The sequence below is a fragment of the Rhinoraja longicauda genome, chromosome 6 (assembly GCF_053455715.1).
Source record: "Rhinoraja longicauda isolate Sanriku21f chromosome 6, sRhiLon1.1, whole genome shotgun sequence".
Taxonomy (NCBI): Eukaryota; Metazoa; Chordata; class Chondrichthyes; order Rajiformes; family Arhynchobatidae; genus Rhinoraja; species Rhinoraja longicauda.
In genome coordinates this window covers 24790505-24815768 of record NC_135958.1, presented here as the reverse complement: position 1 = coordinate 24815768, position 25264 = coordinate 24790505, and the positions used below count along the sequence as shown (strand labels likewise).

General features: G+C 44.5%; 1 long non-coding RNA gene across 1 annotated transcript in view; it reads right to left on the bottom strand.

Annotated features, from left to right (window-relative positions):
* Positions 1-25264, bottom strand: part of LOC144594832 (uncharacterized) — an 81875-nt gene that overhangs the window by 24821 nt on the left and 31790 nt on the right. Inside the window, exon 2 of the long non-coding RNA XR_013547426.1 lies at positions 7422-7479. This is a non-coding gene — a long non-coding RNA (uncharacterized LOC144594832). The remainder of the gene's footprint in view (positions 1-7421; positions 7480-25264) is intronic.

The window sequence follows — 25264 nt, the reverse complement described above, 5'->3', positions numbered from 1 at the left end:
CTTAGTGGTCACTCCAAGAAGCAACAAGTTGTTTTCAAATACAAAGTCCTTTTTAACAAATAAAATTGGAATTTTGATACTAAATACTAAAGGCTAGTTGCAAAATGCTGGAGGAACTCAGAGGGTCAGGCAGCACCTCTGGAGAAAATAGATAGATGACCTATTGCTGCTGTGCCACTCTGCTGCCCCGTATGAAACAATACTCCTTGGAGGACGCACAATTAAATTCCCTAATAACTTACAAGCCTCTTACAACTGAATTCCCCTTTCCTTCTCACAGTTCCACTAAACCCTTTCCGAGTGCCCCAACATCCTTTCACGGTTGCAGTGGCCACCGCCGAACAAGCCTGCTCCCTCCCTTCATCTCTCAGCTAATGTCTCTAGCGTGCGTTAGAGGGATTTACCATTTCTGAACTGCTTCGGCACTCAATGTCCTTGCTCTGAAAGTCCTCAAGCCTTCCGTTAGCATTAACAGTGCTTGTCGACTTGTCCCGCCAGTTCCCAAGGCTTAAGGAGCTTTTAGCTTGGTTAAACTGCGCGACACATCTTGCTCAACATATTTAGTCATAAATCTCCTGCTCTGATAATGAACTGACCTTTCAAGTTTCAGTTCACACAGGCGCTCCCTCATGTCTTGAGAGCCTCCATCACTTTGTGACTGCACATATTACACAAGCTCCTAAAAATGTAATCTGCAAGCAAGTAGATTGATGTTGCAACGTCCACAGGTCTGTGCTACTGTTCCTGGGTGATTTAAAATAGGTGTGTCACAACGAAGCAGAGCGAGAATTCTATTTGTTTGAATGAATCTCAAGGAAATCCTTGATGCTCAGATCCGCAGCTCCACTGCAAAGTATTTTATTACTTTCCCTGAGAGATCTGGAGGGAGGCAACGAAATGCAACAGTAAAAACTCAACGATGGGGAACGGTGACAAAGCCGGATAAAATGATCAGGACAATTCTGTTAATGACTCTGGGAAGATTGCAAGACCAACTCTGTTATCTGTCAATCTGTTCTTCCCTCCAACATGTGAGCTCGTCCTAATCCAAAGAGAGCTGCCAATTCAGAAACCGACCAGAGAACATACCTCAAACTTCCCCACTGAGTATACCCCAGCCTCACTGAAGCAAGTGGTTGCACCTATTAAGTCATCATGGCTCACGTGTCCTATTCAATTCCACCGCGACTTCCACTATTCTCTTTGCCTGATGCCTCACATTGATTTCATACCTTCTCCCGTTCTCTCATTTATGATAGAGATGCCTAAGGATCACCAAAATCAATTACAATATTCTGCTTTGCATTCCCTCCAGCAAAGGCTGAACTTGAAACCAATTATTTGCTTAACACACACGTTATTTGTCACTCTTGTACACGTAGGATTGTGCTGTACAGGCACAAAGGGCTTTCGAAGCATGCTGTCAGTCAAAGTGTTGAAAGAGTTGTAAGTCATCCGCTGGTCAGGCAGAAGAGAAGGTGGTGAGATAATCTTAGATTATTAGGTTTAGTTTTAATGGGGCAGCACAGTAGGTGGGGGGGGGGGGGGGGGCACAGTGATGCAATGGTTGAGTTGCTGCTTTACTGCGGCAGAGAATTGGGGTCGATCCTAACTATGGATGTTGTCCACATGGAGTTTGCACGCTCTCCCCGTGACCATGCGAGCTTTCTCCGGTTTCCTCCAAAGACGTGCAGGTTTGTAGGCTGATTGGCTTCTGTAAATTATTTCTAGTGTGTTGGATGGAACTTGTGAACGAGTGATAGTTGATTGGTGCGGGCCTGGTGGGCTGAAGGGCCTGTTTCCACACTGTATCTCTAAGAGAAGCTAAACTTTAGGTTTATAATTGGTATATTTACTGAGGCACAGTGAAGAGCTTTGTTTTGCATGCTCTCAATGGAAATCAAATAATACTATGCATGAATACGATCAAGCCAAACTCAAGTACAATAAGTAGAATGAAGGGAAAAATACAGAGTGCAGAATATAGTTCTCAGCATTGTAGCTTAACAGCTCCTATAGACAAAGTCCATTGTCAATAGTTCAATGGTTCAATGGTACTTTATAGTCATGTGTACCTAAACACAATTTATTATTTTTGCATACAGTGGCAATCCTACCATACATCAGGCACAATCATACTAAGTATAAGACTAAGATAGTACACCACACTGAGTCTCTACACAAACGTTGCCATGCTTTATGCACCAACTTCCATCCTTCATGCCTAATTTTTTTTAAAAACCGTTAGTGTCTTAGCTTGGCCATGACCTGGTGTCCTGGCAGCAGTACTGGGTCGGAGTTGTTGGGCCGCAATGATGAGGAGGAGAATAAGACAGTACTTTAGCTTATGTCCATTCAGAAATCTAATAACTGAGGGGAAGAATCAGTTGCTGAATGTGGTGGTGCACGCTTTCAAGCTGTTGTATCTTCTGCCTGACGGGGGCAGAGAGAAGAAGGGATGACCAGGGTGGCTCAAGTCTTTGATTAATCTTAGCCGCTTTACCGAGACAGCGTGAAGCGTGGATGGAGTCAATGGATGGGAGTCTGGTCTGTGTGATGGACTGACTACATCCACAACTATCTGCAATTTCTTGTGGTCTTGGGCAGAGCTGTTCCAAAACCAAATGCTTCCGCAAGAATGCAAGAGTGGCATTTTGAATAATACTGTATTTGGAGATGTAAGTTATAGCGACTGATCAAAGGGGAGCTTTATCACAAAAAGAAAGAAGAAAGCCTATCAGGCTCAGATAAAAGAAGAAAGAGGTTGATCAGATGGACAAGTGGTGGAATTTTTCACATTGCTTTCAATGGAGTCAAAGTGATTACCTTGGATATGGATTATGTGTAGGCAGATATGAGTTGGTCTTGTCAACATGTTCAGCACAGATATTGTGGGCCGAAGACTCTGTTCTTTCGCTGATCTAGTATACCATAGCACTGACTTGCAAAATTAGTTTGCTTCTTGTAATTGATTGATTCAATGATGTAGCAAGAAAACAGGCCCTTCAGCCCTTCATGCCCACACCGACCATTGCTCACTCGTTCATACTAGTTCTATATTATCCAACTTTCTCATCCATTCCGTACATACGAGGGGCTATTTACAGAGGCTAATTAACCTACGTCGTTGGGATGTGGGAGGAAATTGCAGCACCCAGAGGAAGTTCCACGTGGTTACAGGGAGAACACGTAATCTCCACACGGACAGCATCCGAGGTCAGGATCGAACCCAGGTCTCTGGTGCTGTGAGGCACCAACTCTACCTCTGCGCCACTGTGCTGCACCTTAACTAAATAGATCGCTGGGCCATTTTCCATAACAGTTAAGTAAACCTCATTGCAGTCTAATGAAGAGTTTGCAACTTGAAACATTGATCCAATTTCTCCTTCCACAGATGCTGCCTGCTGAGGGTTCCCAGCAATTTCTGTCCTTATTGATGTTGTGCTGGAGTCACTTGAAAGGCCAATCTAGATAGGAAGAACAGGTTTCATTCCACAATATGTTTCATTATGAACATGAACTTATGAGATGACTGACAGAGGAACTGGTGAGTCTTTGCATATCTCCACCCCAGAAGATGCTGTGGAGGCTCAATCATTGAGTCAAAACTGAGACTGAGATTCAAGGGATAATGACAATGTGGGAAAGCCCTTGAGCAAGCAACACGACTGCTTCACCACCGTGCTGCCCTGATCATGAATTAAAACCTTTACCCTGGTACTTTGGTTAGGCTGCATTTGGAGTATTGCTTGCCATTATGGGCACCCCATTAATGGAAGGACGTGGATGCTTTGGAGAGGGTGCAGAGGAGTTTTACCTCAGAATGTTGCCTAGATTGGAGGGGTCAGCTCCAGGCAGAGGCTGGACAGACTTGGATTGACAAACCAAATCTCCTCAATTTTCTTACTGTTGAGACCTTGTGATTGCATCAATATGCTGGGACCAGGACTGATCTTCAGAGATATACGTGCCCAGAATAAGATGTGCTTACCAGAACAATATAGTGACAGAAAGTGAGCTGTTCATTTCCTTATAGTTGTTCCACAATCTAACTCCATGTTCTAATCTTGTTAAATTTTCTCTTTTTCCCTGAATAGGCAAAAACCATCCAAATCGTCCTATTTAAAATTACCAGTTCACCTGTCATGACGTAAGACCCATAAACTATTTAATAGATAGTGTTAACTGATGGATTGAATGATGGAAGTTGCAAAAGCAATTATATTCAGTTATATTAACATCATTCAGTGCAGATCTCCTAGTGAGGTGACAATAAAGCAATTTGTATTTGAATTTGAGTCTGAGATATGATGATCATGAATGGAATGTTACAAATGTCTCCAAAAGTTACACAACCTTTTCCTAATGAGCTGCCCTAGTTGTCTCCTCTTGTCTCCTCAAGAACTCTGTTGTTAGCTTTGATAGCAGGAGATTCCAATGGACTATAAATTCCATCACAGATCAGGTCTGGTCAGGGTGGCGTAGTTTCATTCCATGTAATCCCCACTCCGGACTGCAGGAGTACGTGCTGAGGGACTCACTGAAGCTTGGTGCAGCCAACGCCAAGGCTCTGTGGGGGACGACCACAGTCCAGGGTCCTTCTGCTGCTGGACATTGAGGAGCAGAGTCCGGTGGGGACTCAGACGAGGACAGGGATATCACCCCGGGGGGCCACATGAGTGGCAAGGGTGCCTGATATCATGATAGCATTGTGAACACTACCATATATAATGCTAATGAAGGTAGACACAAAATGCTGGTTAGCTCAGCGGGACAGGCAGCATCTCTGGAGAGAAGGAATGGGTGTTTTGGGTCGAGCCCCTTTTTCAGACATTGAATGTATAGTCCTGCATTGAATAAAAGTCCTGCTTTCCCAATTCTGACTAAATCCACCTTCTCTGCTAGTAGACAATAGACAATAGACAATAGGTGCAGGAGTAGGCCATTCGGCCCTTCGAGCCAGCACCGCCATTCAATGTGATCATGGCTATCTTTAAGAGCTCTATCTAGCTCTCTCTTGAAAGCATCCAGAGAATCGGCCTCCACTGCCTTCTGAGGCAGAGAATTCCACAGATTTACAACTCTCTGAGTGAAAAAGTTTTTCCTCGTCTCCGTTCTAAATGGCCTACCCCTTATCCTTAAACTGTGGCCCCTGGTTCTGGACTCCTCCAACATTAGGAACATGTTTCCTGCCTCTAACGTGTCCAATCCCTTAATAATCTTATATGTTTCAATAAGATCCCCTCTCATCCTTCTAAATTCCAGCGTATACAAGCCTAGTCACTCCAGTCTTTAAACATACGACAGTCCTGCCATTCCTGGAATTAACCTCGTGAACCTACGTTGCACGCCCTCAATAACAAGAATATCCTTGTAATATTATCTGCACTGGTTGGATTACATTTTATTTCATAGATATTCTAAAAACATGCAACCTAGTTTAGTTTTCATTTAGAGATACAGCGTGGAAACAGGCCTTTCAACCCACCGAGTCAGTGACACCACCGATCAACACGGGTCCCCATTGATCCTCGCTCACACCACACACTAACACTATCCTACACACCAGAGGCACTTTACAATTCTTACCAAAGGTAATTAACCTACAAATCTGGAATACAAGGCTCTCTCCATCCCTCCCCCACCCTTGACGTCCTACTAGTTTCACTGTCGTCCTGCTTTGGTTTACTGTTTATATCACTCGTTTTCACCCTATCCACAGCCAACAATGGGCCATTGTGGGCTCCACCTTTTCTTGATCATCTAAGCTGGCTCTGATTTGTCCTTTTCCATACCGTTCATTCATTTGTTCTATGTGCCTTTACATGTCTCTCCTTTCCCACTCCCGCGACTCTCAGCCTGATGAAGGGTCTCAAACCGAAACGTCATGTATTTATTTTCTCTAGAGATACAGCCTGACCCGCTGAGTCACTCCAGCATTTTGTGTCCATCTTCGGTGGGCTGAAGGGCCTGTTTCCATGCTGTATCTTTCAATCAATCAATAAAAGGATTTACATTTATTTCCCACCAGTAAATTATTCTCAGCCGCAGAATACCCTGTTTTACAATCTGTTTCTATTTAATTGTTTTCTTTTAACCACATTTTTAGAATCCATTAGAGTTAAAAAAAGTAACTTTTCTTTTCTCTGGTTTGAGTGCATTTTCTCTGTGCCCTCAACTCTCAGCTTTAAATATTGCTAATGGATGGACTGTTGCTTCAGATTTATTATCTAATCAATCACATGCCACTCCATAAGCAGCTGAGGTTCAATCTGTTACACTGAGATTAAAATTAATCAGAGACTAAAATAAATTGTATTTTACGTGGTTTGCCTGCAGGATAAGAGAATTAGTGTTCAGTGGCCGACTTTGTAGAAAGGGTGGGTGATCGTTTCGTTGAACACCTCCGCTCAGTCTGCCTTGGCCTACGTGATCTCCCGGTTGCCAAACACTTTAACTCCCCTTCCCATTCCCACACTGACCTTTCTGTCCTGGGCTTCCTCCGCTGTCAGAGTGAGGCCCAATGCAAATTTGAGTAACAGCACCTCATATTTCGCTTGGGCAGCCTACACCCCAGCGGTATGAATATTGACCTCTAACCTCAAGTAACCCTTGCTCTCCCTCTCTCTTCATCCATCCCCCATCCTAGTTTTCAGACTCGTTTCATAATCCTCCTGATTAAATTTTACTGAATGTATACCTCGTTGCCTACTTCCCCTCAGTTAACAATGATCCGTTCTACATTTTCCTTGACCCTCGTCACCTTTGATCTCTCATTTTCACACTGTACCCTTCCATTTCTCTATGTCTCCCTCTCAGTCTGAAGAAGGGTCTTGACCTGAAACATCACCCATTCTTTCTCTCCTGAGATGCTGTCTGTCCCGCTGAGTTAGTCCAGCATTTTATGTCTATCTTCATGTGACCCATGCCCCATCATTCCCTGAAAATGCATGTGCCTATCTAAAAGCCTCTTAAACACAACTATTGGATCTGCACTATTCTTCCAGGCACTCACCCACCCCACCACACACCGACCCCACCCCACACACATCTATAAGCTTTGTCCCTTTCACCTTTAAACTATGCCCTCTAATCTTTAACGAGGCCAGTCCCCCTCTTTCAGAATTTATTTAAGTTTTCTTGTTACTGCAACATTTCTTCAATTTAAGACTCGCAGAGTTAAATCGTCTGATCCTGATATGACGGTGATAATCTACCATTTGTCCTGGTTCAGATAACATATTAATGACCTTTAAGGGGATAACATTAGATCAAAGCAGAATGTCCAAACAGATACAATACCCAGTTCTCACTTAAGGATATGGGAACAGGGAGAGATATTCAACTCTTTGAACCTGTTCAGAGTTTTATTTAGATCCTGTCAGATGTTCTACGTCCACATACCTACCTCTTCCACATACCTTGCAGTACTGAAGATAGAAACAAAATGCTGGAGTACCTCAGCGGGTCTGGCAGCATCTGTGGAGAAAAAGAATAGGTGATGTTTCGGGTCAGAACCTATTGGTCTGAAGAAGGGTTCCGTTTCTAAACATTACCTATTCCTTTTCCCCAGAGATGCTGCCTGACCCGCTGAGTTACTCCCACATTTTGTGTCTATCTTTGGTATGAACCAGCATCTGTTCCATCCTTCCTATACTTTTAAATACCTTTGGTCGATAGAAGCAGATTGAATTCACAGTTAGAATCAGTGACATTTCTGGAAGAGATTTCCAAACTTAGAGTTATAAAGGAGTGAGAAAGTAACAAGACAGCACAGTGGTGCAGTGGTAGAGTTGCTGCCTTATAGAGCAAGAGACCCGGCTTCTATCCTGACTATGGGTGCTGTCTGCACGAAGTTTGTACGTGCTCCCTGTGACCACATAAGTTTTCTCCAAGTGCTCCAGTTTCCTAGCACATCCCAAAGACGTTCAGGTTTGTAGGTTAATTGGGTTCTGTAAATTGTGTCTAGAGTGTTAAGATAGAACTAGTGTATGGGTGGTTGTTGGTCGGCATGGGCTCGGTGGGCCGAAGGATCTGTTTCCACCTAATTACTGCAATGAAACAACCCAATGAGAATAGACGAAACATCAACCATCCATTTTCACTACTTGGATGCTAATCTTCTCTCCACATTCCCATCAACTCTCCCCGAGTTTCTACCATTCATCTATGTAGATGCTGGGTTTACGGTGGCCAATTACCAACCAAAGCATCCGAGGGGCATGTATGTGGCCACGGGGAGAACACGCAAATCATGAAGACAGTAGAGGCGTACAGCACGGAAACAGGACCCTCCGCCCAACTTCACCAAGACAACCAAAATGCCAACGCAAATCCCAGCTGGCCCGGATTTGGCACATATCCCTTTGAACCTTTCCTCTCCACGTACCTGTCCAAATGTCTTTTAAATGTTGTAAAAATTAGAGATAACTCGAGATCTGGATCAAATCCAAGCCACAGCAGCAATGATACAGCAGTTCTGTTTACTGCACAACTGAGCCACTCTATCACTTTCACCATGCTCACTATGTCAAAGTATTTTATCATTTGACAAAGTAATATCTTCTTCCCTCTACCCCCTATTCCCTCTCCATACCCCTCGGCCCCACCCCGGTGCAGACCACTTCCATTATATACCCCCTCTTCCTTAATCAAGGACCAGTCTCACCCCCGTCACTCCCTCTTCTCCCCTCTCCCATAAGGCAAGAGGTACAGAAGTGTGAAAATTGATACATTGAGATTTAGGGACAATTTCTTCTCAGCGGTTATCGGGCAATTGAACCATCCTGTCACCAACTAGAGGGTGCTACTGAGCAACTGTCTTCCTCAATGGAGACCGTTAGACTATCTTTAACCAGATTCTACAGGATTTTGTCTTGCACTAAACTTTACTCCCTTTATCATGTCTCTGTGAACTGCGGATGGCTTAATTGTATTCATGTGTAGTCTTTCCGCTGTAGTTAGCACACAACAAAAGTTTTTAATTGTACCTCAGTTCATGTGACAATAAACAAAACAAAACTAAACTTTTCCCCTCCTGCTGTCACCCTCTACCTACATCCCTCCCTTGGGCTTTGCGTTTCACTCCTTCTCTCCTCCCCTCCCCTCCCCTCCCCTCCCCTCCCCTCCCCTCCCCTCCCCTCCCCTCCCCTCCCCTCCCCTCCCCTCCCCTCCCCTCCCCTCCTCTTCTCTTCTCTTCTCCTTTTGTCACCTTTTCGTCTCTGGCCTTTGTCATTTATTCCACCCATCTGCCAATCAAACCCCACTCAACCTTTTGAAAGGAACCACGGATGTTGATTGAAACCGAAGATGCACACAAAGTGCTGGAGTAACTCAGTGGCTCAGGCAGAATCTCTGGAGAAAAAAGATGGGTGACGTTTCGGTTTGGGACCCTTCCTCATTCTTCAGAGATCAGAGATGCTGCCTGACCCGCTGAGTTACCCCATCAGTTTGTGTCTATCTCCCTCACCTGTTTTCACCTATCACTTGCCAGGCTTTGTCCTGCCTTACCACCTCTCTTTTCCAGCTTACCACTTTGAAAATTAAACAACTAGAGATGATAGAAATCTGAAATCCATCAGGAAAGGGCCAATTCCTGTGATGTACTGTTCTATGTTCTATGTTCTATATTCATTGTCCTCACATCATCTTGCAATGTAAGGTCTCGACCCGAAATGTCACCTTTCCTTTTCTCTGACCCACTAAGTTACTCCAGCTTTGTGTGTCTGTGTTCGGTGTTCTTTCCTACACATGGAATGACACAATGATACTTTATTGTCACGTGTACCCTAGGTACAGTGAAATTCTTTGTTTTTGCACACAGTCCAGTAAAATCATGCAGCAGACCTCACCTCGGCAGCACGCAACATATCGCCATGTTTCTGGCGCAAATTTACACAAAGTTCATTGAGCAGTCCTATCTTCTCCCTGCTGCGAACAAGGCCTGGCGCCGCATGGGGCGGCAATCGGCGCATGTCGAGATCGCATTGTTCCCGGCGACCTTCCTGCCGGCTTGCTCGCGCGCGGCTACCCTCCTTGCTGTCAGTGACCCCCCTGTGTTGGCGGCGTCCCCCCGACACTCTCAGCGGTTCCCATACGTTCTCGGCAGGGCTGTGTCGAAGTTGGAGTCGGAGTCGGAGTCGGAGTCGGAGTCGGAGTCGGAGTCGGAGTCGGAGTCGGAGTCGGAGTCGGAGTCGGAGTCGGAGTCGGAGTCGGAGTCGGAGTCGGAGTCGGAGTCGGAGCAACGTTGGTGCTGCTGGAGTCGCAGTGGGAGTCACAAGAAATCAAGGAGTCGGAGTTGGGAGTTTTGGGTATCAACTCCACACACAGGAGTCGGAGTCGTCGAGTCAGAGTCGGAGTCACAAGAAATCAAGGAATCGGAGTCGGAGTCGGGTGTTTTGGGTATCGACTCCACAGCCCTGGTTCTCGGCGACTTCCCGGACACTCTCGACGGCCCCTTCAACACTCTCAGCAGCCCCCTTACACCCTTGGTGATCCCCCTACACTCCGCTGCCCCCTAATGCTCTCGGCAGTCTTCTACACTCTCGGCAGCTCCCCCTATGCTCTCGGCAGCTCCCCCTATGCTCTCGGCAGCTCCCCCTACACTCTCAGCAGCTCCCCCTACACTCTTAGCAGCTCCCCTACACTCTCGGCAGCCCCCCCTACACTCTCGGCAGCTCCCCCTACGCTCTTGGTGGTCATCCTACACTCTCTGTGATCCTCCTACGCTCTTGGTGGTCAACCTACACTCTCGGCAGCCCCCCTACACTCTCGGCAGCCCCCCCTACGCTCTTGGTGGTCATCGTACACTCTCCGTGGTCCTCCTACGCTGTCAGCCGCCCTCCCCCCGGGTCGCTCGGCTCCGCATTGCATCTCGTGAGCCTTCTTTCAGACTGCCCTACCGTTCATTGTCCAAAGTTTTTTAATTCGCGGATTTTGCATAATTTTATCTTCCTGACCCTGCCTGTGCTTCCCAGATCGAACTGAACGAATCTCCCCAATCAGCTCCCGCTGAAAGCATTCCAGTATCAAGCAGAGATAGTGAACGAAACTAGCTCGACACCTTTGATCAGTCCTCACCTCCCATAGCGCTGCTGAGATTGCCACTGCCTGCATCTTCACAGCCATTGTGGCCATGCTTTGAATATCGGCAGCAAGTGCAAAGCATTTCTATAACAGAAAGCAATTGTGCATTGTGAAGTGTGAAATGAGATTACCTCCTGCGGATTGCATTTTCAAACCAGAAGAACTTCCAGAGAAGTCGAAATATCAGCTTTTTCACCTCTCCGGAACAGTTGTTAAATTAAAAAGGATGGTGTTCCCTTTTTTAAAGGGGGGGGGGGGGCTAAGATATAATGGGAATCTGAGGGGCAATTTTTGTCACTCAGAAGGTGGTGGGTATATGGAATGAGCTCACACCTATATATCGGTGAGACCAAGCGCTGTTGACTCAGCGATCGGTTCGCTGAACACCATCGCTCAGTCCGTCTCAGCCTACGCCGTCTCGACGTTGCCAAACACTATAACTCAACTTCCCATTCCCATACTAATCTCTCTGTCCTGGGCCTCATCCACTGTCAGAATGAGGCCAAACGTAAATTGGAGGAACATCACCTCGTATTTTGTTTGGGCAGCTTACAACCTGGTGGTATGAATATTGATTTTTCTTAACTTCAAGTAACTCTTTCATCCCCCCCTCTCCCTCCATTTCTCCCCCACCTTAGTCGTTGTACTAGTTTTAATGTTGGCCAGGTGAGTTCCACTGTCTGTATAACTCATTTTCACCTATCCCACAGCCAACAAGGGACAATTGTGGGCTCCACATTTCCTTGATTACTGTTGCTTTTTGCATATCTTTTGTCTGAAGTACCATCTATATCTCTCGTTCCCCGTTCCTCTGTCTCTCAGTCTGAAGAAGGGTCTCAACCCGAAACTTCACATATTCCTTGTCTCCAGAGATGCTGCCTGACCTGTTGAGTTACTCCAGCATTTTGTGTCTATCTTCCCAAAGGAGGTAGTTGACCCTGGCACAATACCAACATTTAAAAGACGGAGAGGTACATGGATAGGAATGGTTTAGTGTGATAAGGGACAAATGAGACCAACTTAGAGAGTGCATTTTGGTAAGCTTGGATGAGTTGGGTCAAAGACCTGTTTTAGTGAAGCATGACTTAATGATTCTGTGAACCTTTTCTGGAAAGCAAGCCTTCAGACAGAGGGAAGTGCAGTGGGACCAACTTAGAGAGTGCAATCAACAACGCAATATGGAGGGATCTTGGGGTCAGAGTCCATAGCTCCCTGAAAGTACTGACACAAGTCGACAGAGTGGAGAAGAAGGAATATAGTAAATGTCTTTAAATGGGTCCAACATAGGTAGTGCATCTTAGTCAGCATGAACGAGTTGGGCCAAAGGACCTGTTTCCATGATCCATGACTCTATGACACTTTGAGCTCATATGGAAAGCAAGGCTTCAGACTTGAGGGAAGTACAGTGATATTCCCCAAGGAGTAGTGTCGGAACCTGGCCATTTCTGGATGGGTGTAGGGACATTGTTTCAATGCTTGCAGATGTCAAAACTTGAACACTTTGTGAACAAAGAGGAAGATACTGAGGGACATCAAGAGTCAAGAGTCAAGTCAGGACAAAACTGTTCATAGTCATAGAGTCATAGAATGATACAGTGTGGATACAGGTCCTTTGGTCCAACTTGCCCACAACTTGTCCCACCTGCCTATGTTTGGCCCATATCCCTCCAAACTAGTCCTATCCATGGACCTGTCTTAAAGCTGGGATAGTCCCAGCCTCAACTACCTCCTCTGGCAGAATGTTCCATACATCCACCACCCTATGCGTGAAAAAGATATCCCTCTGATTCCTATTAAATCTCTTCCCCTTTACTTGAACCTATGTCCTCTGGTCCTTGATTCCCCTACTCTGGGCAAGAGACTGTGCATCTACCCGATTTATTCCTCTCATGATTTTATACACCTCGAAAAGATCCTCCTGCGCACCAAGGAATAGAGACAGCTTACTCAACCTTTCCCTATAGCTCAGACCCTCTAATCCTGGAAACATCCTCATAAATCTTCTCTGAACCCTTTCAAGCTTGACAATATATTTCCTATAACAAGGCCCAGAATTGAACGCAATATTCTAAATGCGGTCTCACCAACTGCAACATAACCTCCCAATTTCTATACTCAATACTCTGACTGATTAATGTGCCACAGGGCCTTTTTGATCTTAATTGTCGTGTGAAATGACAATGGACCAATGAAACTATTACTTGCGGCAGCAAGACAGGCCCATAAACACAATACACATTGGCATGGTCTGAAGAAGGGTCTTGACCTAAAATGTCGCCTATTCCTTTTCTCCAGCAATGCTGCCTGACCCACTGAGTTACTCCAGCATTTTGTGTCTATCTTCAGTGTAAACCAGCATCTGTAGTTCTTTCCGACACATTGGCAAAATATACCAAACAAAAAGAAATCAATCAATATATATGAGTACAAAAAGAAATCCAGAGTCCTGAGCGCAACTAAAAGATTTCACGAGAACTCTAGTGTTGAAATGTGATGGGTGATGTTTAATTCACAGAAGTGTGAAATTATTCACTTTCATGATAGGCAATAATAACTTAGGGTGTAATCGTAAAGGGATGTAACAGCGTTAGTTCCGATGAATAGTTTAGTTTAGATTGGAGATAGAGCGCAGAAACAGGCCCTACAGTCCAGAGTCCACGCCGACCAGCCATCCCTGTACACCAGGACTATCGATACACTAGGCACAATATGCAATCTTTACTGAAGCCAATTAACCTACTGACCTGTACACCTTTGGAATGTGGGAGGAAACCGGAAAACCCACACGGTCGCGGCGAGAACATACAAACTCCGCAATGACAGCACCCGTAGTCAGGATCGAACCCAGGTTTTGGTGGTAGATTCATGGATTACAATAGTAAAGAAGTTTGAGTTTCGTTTAGAGATAAAGCATGGAAGCAGGCCCTTTGGCCCATGGAAGATATACACAAAATGCAGGGGTAACTCTACCGTTCAGGCAGCATCTCTGGAGAAAAGGGATTGGTGACGTTTCGGGTTGAGACCCTTCGAAGTCCACGCCGATCATCATGCCGATCTGTTCACTCGCTACACACTAGGGGTAATTTACAGAAGGATATTCTTGCTATTGAGGGAGTGCAGCGTAGGTTTACTAGGTTAATTCCCGGAATGGTAGGACTTTCATATGTTGAAAGACTGGAGCGACTAGGCTTGTATACACTGGAATTTAGAAGGATGAGAGGAGATCTTATCGAAACGTATAAGATTATTAAGGGGTTGGACACGTTAGAGGCAGGAAACATGTTCCCAATGTTGGGGGAGTCCAGAACAAGGGGCCACAGTTTAAGAATAAGGGGTAGGCCATTTAGAACTGAGATGAGGAAAAACTTTTTCAGTCAGAGAGTTGTGAATCTGTGGAATTCTCTGCCTCAGAAGGCAGTGGAGGCCAATTCTCTGAATGCATTCAAGAGAGAGCTGGATAGAGCTCTTAAGGATAGCGGAGTCAGGGGGCATGGGGAGAAGGCACGGTAGCGCAGCGGTAGAGTTGCTGCTCTACAGCGAATGCAGCGCCGGAGACTCAGGTTCGATCCTGACTACGGGTGCTGCACTGCAAGGAGTTTGTACGTTCTCCCCGTGACCTGCGTGGGTTTTCTCCGAGATCTTCGGTTTCCTCCCACACTCCAAAGACGTACAGGTATGTAGGTTAATTGGCTGGGTTAATGTAAAAATTGTCCCTAGTGGGTGTAGGATAGTGTTAATGTACAGGGATCGCTGGGCGGCACGGACTTGGAGGGCCGAAAAGGCCTGTTTCTGGCTGTATATATATGATATGATATGATGATAAGACAGGAACGGGGTACTGATTGAGAATGATCAGCCATGATCACATTGAATGGCGGTGCTGGCTCGAAGGGCCGAATGGCCTCCTCCTGCACCTATTGTCTATTGTCTATTGTCTATTGACCAATGAACGTAGAAAACCCACACGTCTTTAGGATGTGGTAAGAAACCAGAGCACCAGGATAAAACTCACGAGGTCAGAGGAGATCATGCAAATCCCACACAGACAGCACCCAAGGTCAAGATCGAACCTGGGTCTCTGATGTTGTGAGGTAGCAGCTCTACCAGCAGTGCCGCTGTGCTGTTCAAGTGATAGCAATACAACAATAAATCAGCAGCTGTATTGTGTCCTGTGCTGGCACCATTCTTGGAAAGTATGTGAACGCCTTAGGAGACAAAGAAAAGATGAGGGATTTCAAAAAGGTAACAGGGCTATTTGTCTTATTACAGGGTGATGGAGGAGAAATTTAAGGGACGTGAACCTTTGAAATGCTCTGCATGGTTTGCAAACAGCTCCAACTAAGATCGTGAAAAATTGCAGAGAGTTGCAAACGTAGCCCAGACCATCACACAAACCGACCTCCCTACCATTGACTCCATCTACACTTCATGCTGCCTTGGCAAGGTCACCAGCATAATCAAGGACCAGTCTCACCCCGGTCATTCCTTCTTCTCACCTCTGCCGTCAGACAAGAGGTACAGAAGTGTGAAAACCCACACATCTAGATTTAGGACAGTTTCTTCCCAGCTGTTATCAGGCAACTGAACCTTCCTATCACCAATTCGAGAGAGGTCCTGACCTCCCATCTGCCTCAGTGGAGACTATCTTGTATCAGACTTTACTGGACTTTATCTTGCACTGAACGTTATTCCTTTTATCCTGTATCTATGTACTGCGGACAGCTTGATTGCAATTGTATAGTCTTTCCAATGACTGATAGCATGCTGAAAAAAGCTTTGATGGCACAAAGAAGTGTCCACCACACAGGTTTCTAGGCAGACACCAAAGTCAAAGTCCCTCAGGCTACTGATGACCCTATTACAGTTGACAAGTTCCACCAAAAAATTGTTTACCACCATTTTGTACAACTTAATCTTTGTTAGCACTTGTTACTTAGCATGCATGTAAACCATTGACTTCTAATAACTTCTTATTTACCCTGTTAGTCTAGCTAATTGCTTCTCAAACTAAATCACAGAACTCATGACTTTGACCCAGATATTATGCCTATTAATGAATTGTCTGGATTTATTCTGTTGATAAGGGGTAGCCTTCTCTGAGTTTTGAACTCAGGTCCCTTCTTCTTGCTATCATTATTCTCGTGGTTGTCACTGCCAAAGTCTCAGAATGCTCGCCTTTTATACTAATATTTCCTTCAATCTTCTAAAGGAAGCCTTTGTCCTAAAGGAACCCAAGGTCCTCACGACCCCGAAGTCAATCATTTCCAAGTTGTCATTCATCCAAGGGCTGAATAAATAAAACACATTTTGTTCCTTATCAGGCTTGCGAGTTCTTAATTATGTTGCCTGTTCATATTTTCATTCACATCATACAGTCCCTGTGCAAAAAGCCCATACCCCCAGACACCTTGACTTCTCAAAGCCACGCTACATAGCCATGAAGTTACCTTCAGCTCTGCTCTCACCGGATGTCAATAACTGACCATTTTCACTGTGCTTCTTTGTTCTCCTGGTCCTGGCGTTTCTCTGCCTCCCTCTAGCTAGCAGCATACGGCTGAAGCCTGCTTTGGATGCCAAGTCTCTGGCTATACTGCTTATAATTTTAACATTGACAATTATTGTAATGAAGCCATGCATTTTTAGTACAACATTGGATACCTTATCTCAACAAGAGATTAACCAATTCTATTTAAGATTGCACCGTCTTATCTGAATTATTTTCCAGCAATCATACTTTTTGAGGTTACATTTTAATTTACAGAAGAGTTAAGGCTCATTTGTAATTTATCAAAACTGAATGCATTTCCAGGAAGCCAGCGTGAGGATTATATACAACACACAGTCGAGACTTCAGGAATATATTGCTCTGAAATAGCGCTGAGTAGTCAGCCTGCAAACCACAGCCTCCAGAAGGATGCGGTTTTGGACAATTCATCTTGCTAGAAAGGTTAAACAAAACATGAATCACAAAGCTCAGACATTGACTGATATATCTGCTGGCTTAGCTCATTTATGACTTTCTTGGTTCGCAGTCAAAACCCATGGTTTCAATGTCTTGGAGGGGAGGATGCTCCTCAAACTGCAGAGCATCCTGGACAATACAGCTCGCCCCCTCCCTGACACACTGGTCAACCTGAGGAGCACCTTCAGCAACAGACTGGTTCCACCAAGATGCAGCACAGAACGCCACAGGAGGTCCTTCTTCCCTGTGGCGATCAAACTGTGCAACTCCTCTCCCTTCTAGACGTGGAGTAGACTGACGCCCCTCCCACCCTCCCATCCCCAATCTTTGCACATCCCCAAACCTTTCCACTCGTCACTTTAATTTCATGTTTCATGTATCTTATGCTTTATGGCTATTGGCAGATCAATTTCCTTCCTGGAATAAATGAAGTTCTGTCGTATCGTATCGCATCGCATCATGTCTACCTCGGTTCCAAGCTGAGGGCAGCACAGAATGTCAGCTGGTAGAGCTGGACACCTGAGTTCAATCCTGACCTTGGTGCTGTCAACATGGAGTTCAATGTGAATTTTCTCCAGAACCCAAAGGGTAACTTTTTTACACAGTGGTGAGTGTCTGGAATGAGCTGCCGGAGGAGGTAGTTGTGGCAGATACTATTGCAACGTTTAAGAAACATTTAGACAAGTATATGGATAGGATAGATTTAGAGGGATATGGGCTAAACGCAGGTCGGTGGGAGTAAAGTCGATGGGACATGTTGTTTGGTGTGGGCAAGTTGGGCCGAAGGATCTGTTTCCATGCAGCATGACTGTATGACTCAATTTTTTCCCCCACATCCCTAGGACATGCAGGTTTGTAGATTAATTGGCCTCTGTAAATTGCCCATTGTGTGTAGGAGAGAGGTAGAGGCGGGAAGTATATATATATATACGGAGAATGGAATTAACGTTGGATTTATGTAAATGGTAGTTGATAGTCAGCACAGACTCATTAGGTTTTAGACTTGAGCCTTTAGACATTAGACTTTAGAGATGCAGTGCGGAAACAGGTCTTTCCACCCCCCAAGTCCGCACTGACCTGCGATCACCCCTGCACTAACACAACCCTGCACACTAAGGATAATTTACAATTTACCAAAGACAATCAACCAACAAACCTGTACGTCTTTGGGGTGTGGGAGGAAACAGGAGCAGCTGGGGAAAATCCACACTGAAGACCTTATTTCAATGATGTACGTCTCTGTGACTCTGTGACTCCATGATAATATGAATGGAATACGTAAACTCCTAAACTGGGAGCTTGGTCTGCAGTGACATCATTTCACAGTGAATCGCATATCATCTCTTGGAAAAATGGAAATTTCTTTCTTTTCCTTTGGTGGAGAGATTGCTTGTGTGATGGACTGGGATGTATTTAATTTGTTTATCCACTCACGATAAGGAACAACTTTTCATTTCAGGAATTAACCCAGTGAATTATTTTTGCACCACCTCTAATCCCAGTATATCCTTCCTTAAATAAGGGAATCAAAACTGTTCACAATTTTGGCCCAGTCATCAGATGGATGTTAAGATTAGACGGTGTTGATTCAGTAATTTGTTGATTTAATTATTTAGTTTATTTATTATCATGTGGTACAGTGAAAAGCTTTTTTGCAGTGCGTTGCCCAGTCAGCGAAAAGACTATACATGATTACAATTAAGCCGTCCGCAGTGTACAAATACAGGGAAAAGGGAATAATTTTTAGTTCATAAGTTCATGTTCGTACATAATAGAAGCAGAATTAGACCATTCAGCCCATCGAGTCCACTGCGCCATTCAATTATTGGCTGTTCTATCTCTCCCTCTCAACCCCATTCTCCTGCCTTTTCCCAGTAACCCTTGATACCTTTACTAATCAACAACCTGTCAATCTCTGCTTTAAAAATACCCAATGACTTGGCCTTCTCAATTGTCTATAGCAATGAATTCCACAGATTCAACACCCACTGAGTAAAGAAATTACTCCGCATCTCCTTTTTAAAGGTGTGACCTTTTATTCTGAGGCTGTGCCCTTCTGCCATTGACTCTCCCACCATTGCAAGATAAAGTCCAGTAAAGTTCAATAGTCCAAGGATCCTTCGAGGGTCTTATGAAGATTGGATGGTGTTTATCAGCGATCAAGTTTTCCTGAGGTTGGGTCAACATTCTTACCTTGACATACACCACTAATGCATTTGGTTCCATGACTCTAGGTTTGTGGATCAGTTTGATTCTCATTGAATGGTGAAAGAGGTGTGCAAGGTTAAATAGCTTTCTCCCTTTTCCATTTCAAGATATTCTTGATATGTTGAGTGAGCTATATAAGTTCCTCATTGCATATGCAGGTAGCCTCATTATGCAGATGTGTCCTGGACTTTAAAAAAAAACTAATCAGGCTTTGAATCCAAACAGTGCCAAGGTTAAGTTGTTCCAAGGTCTATCCAGATCTGAACTGCAAAAAAAATAGCAAGACTGTGTGTAAAGTCATGAGGGGAATAGGGAGGATGAATGCACAGAGTCCTTTACCCAGGATGGGGGAATCCAGAATCAGAAGATACAGGTTTAAGGTGAGAGGGGCAAGATTTTCACTCATAGTTTTCACTCAGAGGGTGGTGGGTATATGGAACGCACTGCCAGAGGAGGTAGTTGTGGCATGTGCCGCAACTGAATTAAAAGAAAAACACTTTGACAGGTACACAGATAGGAAAGGTTTAGTGGGATATGGAGCAAATTAAACTAGACTAGAAGGGGCATCTTGGTTGGCATGAATGAGTTGGGCCGAAGGGCCTGTTTCCATGCTGCATGTGTCCATGACTCTACTCCATGATGGGAAAGCAAGAAAGGACAGGATGAGAGTCATTGAGTTCAATATTCGCATGTAGATTCTTTTTTAACAACGAGCAAATATTCTCACAGTGTTTTTTACTTTCCCTAACCTAGTATTTATTTAATGGACTGCATGAAAATCTGTTAATAGTCTGCAGATATCTCAATTGCACAGAAAATGTGTGATGCATTCACATGCAGTGAGCTTTGTCGAGCTACCCATTGCTATTTAACTCTGTTACAGCTTAACTCAACTAGAGTCATAGACTCATAGAGTCATACAGCATGAAAACAGGCCCTTTGGCCAAACTTACAGTACCTATACCAATCAACATGTCCCATCTACACTAGACCTACCTGTACAGGGCTGAGTGGCCCAATTCTGCTTCTGTTACGTATGAACATGAACTTATGAACTAAAACAAAATCCCTTTATCCTGTATCTCTACACTGCGGACGGCTTGATTGTAATCATGTGTTGTCTTTTCGCTGACTGGATAGCACCCCACAAAAAAGCTTTTCACTGTACCCACCCATATCCTTCTAAACATGTCCTATCCATTAACTTGTCTAATTGTTTCTTCAACGTTGCAAACGTAGCCTGCCTCAGCTACCTCCTGTGGCAGTTCGCTCCATTAAGCTTTTGAAGAAATAATGATCGGATGGGGAACATCACTTGTGATGCTAGTGTTTATTGTCCATTCATAATTACCCTAAACTGAAGAAAGTGTTAAGCATCAACCATATTGGTAGCAGCCAAGGGTGATGTGTTTTCTTTCTTGAAGGACATCAATTAACTGGAGTCATATAGTCATATGCAGCACGGAAACAGACCCTTCAACCCATCTTGTCCATGTCAAACCTTTTTCTTCCAAGTATAAATGACTAAGGTTAGAAGTCATAGGTTTGTCAGAGGGGGAAAGTCTAACGGAGATGTGCAGGGCGAGTTATTTGGGATGGGATGATGGTAAAGACAGGCGTGACACATGTCCTTGAGGCTTTTAGACAGGCACATAGGAGATGGAGGGATATGGATCATGTGCAGGCAGAGGAGGTTAGTTTAACCCAGCATCGTGTTTGGTACTGACATGGTGGGCCGAAAGACCGGTTTCTGTGCTGTACTGTTTATAAGTTCTATGTAAGTTGTCATAATAGACCAGTCCAATTTGCGTGCATTTGGCCCATATCCCTCTAAACCCTATTGTCCATGTATATGTCCAAATTACTTTTAAAACAAAAAGTGTCCCAGCCTCTCCGACCTCTCCTTTTACTCAACCTCAGGTAACATCTTGGTGAATCTGCACTGAACCTTTTTCTAACTTAATGACATATTTCCTGTAACTGGTAGACCAGAATTCATACAGTACTCCAAGGAATCAACGACTTGTGCAGCTAATCATACAGATGTACAGATTGTACGGCTGGAAAAGAGTACAGCAAAGGCGGAGGGTTGTAGAAAGATCTGAAGATGGAGGCTTAAAGCTGAAGATTTATTTCAGTGGGAGTCAATATCACAAGGTGGCGCAGTGGTGCAGTGGTAGAGTTGCCGCCATACAGCGCCAGAGACCCGGATTCGAACCTGACTATGGGCGCTGCCTATATGGATTTTGTATGTTCTCCCTGTGACTGCGTGGGTTTTCTCCGGGTGCTCCGGTTTCCTCCCACACTCCAAAGATATACAGGTTTGTAGGTTACTTGGCTTCTATAAATTGCAAATTGTTCCGAGTGTGTTGGATAGTGCTAGTGTACAGGGTGATCACTGGTCGGTGCAGACTCAAGTCTAAAGTTATGTCTAATGTTGCTGGAGGAACTCAATGGGTCAGGTAGCATCTGTGGATGGATGGACAGATGATGCTTTGGGTCATCACTCTTCATTAGAAGAAAAAATCACATCTGTCCATTGCCTCTACAGATGCTGCCTGACCTGCTGAGTTACTCCAGCACTTTTATTTTTTACCCTTTGACTCTGAAACTCAATATTATTTAGTGAGCACAAAAAGAGTTCATTATGGAGTGGATGGACAATGTCTCAAGAAACATTTCGAACACTTACACACACTTCATGTTTCATGACGAATCATGCATAATGATAATCAATAATGATTTATAATGAATGAGGAATATTATTGTGTATCGCTGATTTGTTTTGCATTTGAGACACAGGAAGTCCTGTTGTATTTCAATAAATGTGACCACTGGTAAAATGTTGATCAATAAATCAAAGGAAAAATTCAAACATTTCCCGGCAGTTGTCATCTATGTAATTTTCTGTATTAATCCTCTGAGGTTCAATGATTGCAGCAGCATTTAAACGTGCACACAAAGTATAGGTCATTTGGAAAAGAAAGGATAGCCCTGAATCTTGACCGCTGATCTTGACTTCATGTGACTGTGTGCATATGCAAGTCAACAAATCGCTTCACCTGTCCCCTGTTTCTTACTCTCAACAGGGCAACCTTGTCAACAAGTAGTATAATCAGTCAACAAATCAGCTTGTCAACAAGCTCTCACCTTCTCCACATCATTGCACAAAGCGTAGAATCAGGCGGCACAGTGGCGCAGCGGTAGAGTTGGTGCCTTATAGTGCCAGAGACCCAGGTTCAATCCTGACCCCGGTTGCTGCCTGTACAGAGTTTGTACATTCTCCCTCCACATTTCCTTCCACATTGCAAAGATGTACAGATTTGTAGGTTAATTGGCTATTGTACTGGGATCAGTGGGCGGCGCGGACTCAGTGGGCCTAAGGGACTGCTTCTGCACTGTATCTCTAAAGTCTAAAGTCTCTAAAGTCTAAAGGTTTCTGACAAAGAAGGCAGCTATTTGGCCCATTAAATCTATGCTAATCCAATCAAGATTTATTTAGAGATGCAAGGAGTTGAAGATGCTGAAATCCTAAGTTAAACACAAAGTACTAAAGGAACTCAATGGATCAGGCAGAATCCGTGGAGGGACAGACAGGTGACATTTTGGGATGGGACCCTTCTTCAGACTGAGTTCTTCCAGCACTTTGCGTTTTGATCAAGATTTCTTTGGAGACACAAGTGGCTGCAGATGCTGAAATCCTGAGCAAAACACAAAGTGCTGGAGGAAATCAATGCGTCAGGCAGCATCCATGAAGAGAATGGACAGGTGACAATTCAGGATGAGACCATTCTTCAGACTGAGTTCCTCGTGCACATTGTGATTTGAAAAAGATTTATTTGACAGGCACACTTGGCCCCAAATCAGTTGAATCTCAGAGGGGCATGCACAGTAGCGCAGCAGTAGAGTTGCTGCCTTACAGCACTTGCAGCGCCAGAGACCCAGGATCGATCCCGATCACGGGTGCTGTCTGTACTGAGTGTGTACTTTCTCCCCGTGACCGCTTGGGTTTTCTCCGAGATCTTCAGTTTCCTCCAACACTCCAAAGACATACAGGTATGTAGGTTAATTGGCTTGGTGTGTATGCAAATTGTCCCTCGTGTGTGTAGGATAGTGTTAATGCGTGCGGGGATCGCTGGTCGGCACGGACTCAGTCGGCCAAAGGGCCTGTTTCCACGCTGTATCTCTAAACTAAACTAAACTAAACTAAACTAAACCCTATAGGCCATTAACTCCTCACGGCTGCTCCACCATTCGAGAGAATTATGCTTGGTCTAACATCCCTCAAGCATTCTTCCCGGCCCATTTCCCCAAATCCCTGATCCTCTCACTGTTTAGACAACTATTTATTGTCACAAGCCTCTGAAAGAATAAACTCTTCTTCATTTCATCCTTGACTGAATCATTCTGATTTGGAATTTTAGCTTAGTTTGGATATTTTTTTGTTTTTTATTAAAGGTTTAACCGAGTACTATGTTCACATAACTGTCGTGTTGCTTCAAGTAGGAGTTTCATTGTTCCGTTTTGGGACATATGACAATAAAACACTCTGGACTCTTAAAACATTCCCTTCAGCTCACCGAGCCCATTCCGACCATCCATTCACACTGGGGATCTGCAGAGGACATAGATTTAAAGTGAGAGGGGAAAGATTTAACAGGAACATGAAGTACAACTATTTCACTCAGAGGTTGATGGGTATATGGAACGAGCTTCCAGAGGAGGTAGTTGAGGCAGGTACTATCCCAACTGCTATATACCAGAGCAGCACAGTGGAACAGCAGTATAGTTGGTGCTTTACAATGCCAGAAATCCGGTTTCAATCCGGACTCTGGGTGCCATCTGTACAGAGTTTGCACGTTCTCGCTGTGACTGTGTGAGTTTTCTCCGGTTTCCTTCCACATTCCAAAGACGTGCAGGATTGTAGGGTAACTGGCTTCTGTAAATTGTAAAACTGTCCCTAGTGTGTAGGATTATGCTCGTGTACTGGGTGATTGCTGGTCGGCGTGGAGTCAGTGGGCCAAAGGACCTGTTTCCACGCTGTCTCTCTAAACTAAACTAAACTAAGTCTAATGTTTAAACATTGAATTCTCCAATTTTAGATGACTAACCAACGTACCACCACTTTTTTTCAGCCTTTTCTGTTTTTGTTTCAGATATCCCCCATCTAATTAATATTAATAGTGCCAGAGACCTGGGTTCAAGGCTGACTGTGGGTGCGGTGTGTGTGGACTTTGCTTGTACTCCCTGTGATCGCATGGGTTTTCTCCAGGTGCTCTGCTTTCCTCCCACGTTCCAAAGTCATGCAGGTTAAGTGGCTTCCGTAAATTGCCCCTTGTGTGCAGGGGCACAAAAGTGGGATAATGTCGAACTAGTGTGAAAGGGTGATCGTTGGTCGGGGTAGACTTGGTGTGCGGACAAACCTGCTTCCGCCCTGCATCTCTAAACTAAATTAGCAATGTTGAGACCTGGTGCAAACCTAGATTTAATTCATTGAAGATGAAGAGGGACGAACAGTAAAAACCATGTTTACCCAGTGTAGGGTTATTATTTTCAGTTAGGAATACGAAAAGGCCAAATAGCTTTGCGACAGGCTCACTGTTTGGTGAATAATTAAAATCTGCTCTTTTTTTAGACTGCGTTTTAGTGGTGCTGTAAAGACTCAGTGTGTCCTCAGTGTGCAGTAAAGGAGAGAGGATAAATGGGACCCTGGCCAACCTAAAAATGAATATTAATAAAAGGAAGTATTGCATAGTGCTGCACATGAGTTGGTGCTGATTTATCGCGGTCTGAAATCAGAGGATTCTGTGTTACAAGAAAGAATCACACCTTTCAAAATTACCCCAAAGGCCATGAAGAGAAGAATATCCCTGAATTATTTACACATTAGACTTTAGAGATACAGGAAACAGGACCTTCAGCCCACTGAGTCCGCGCCGACCTGCGAACTCACTAGCACTATTCTGCACACTAGGGTCAATTCACAATTTTAACAAAGCCAATTAAGCT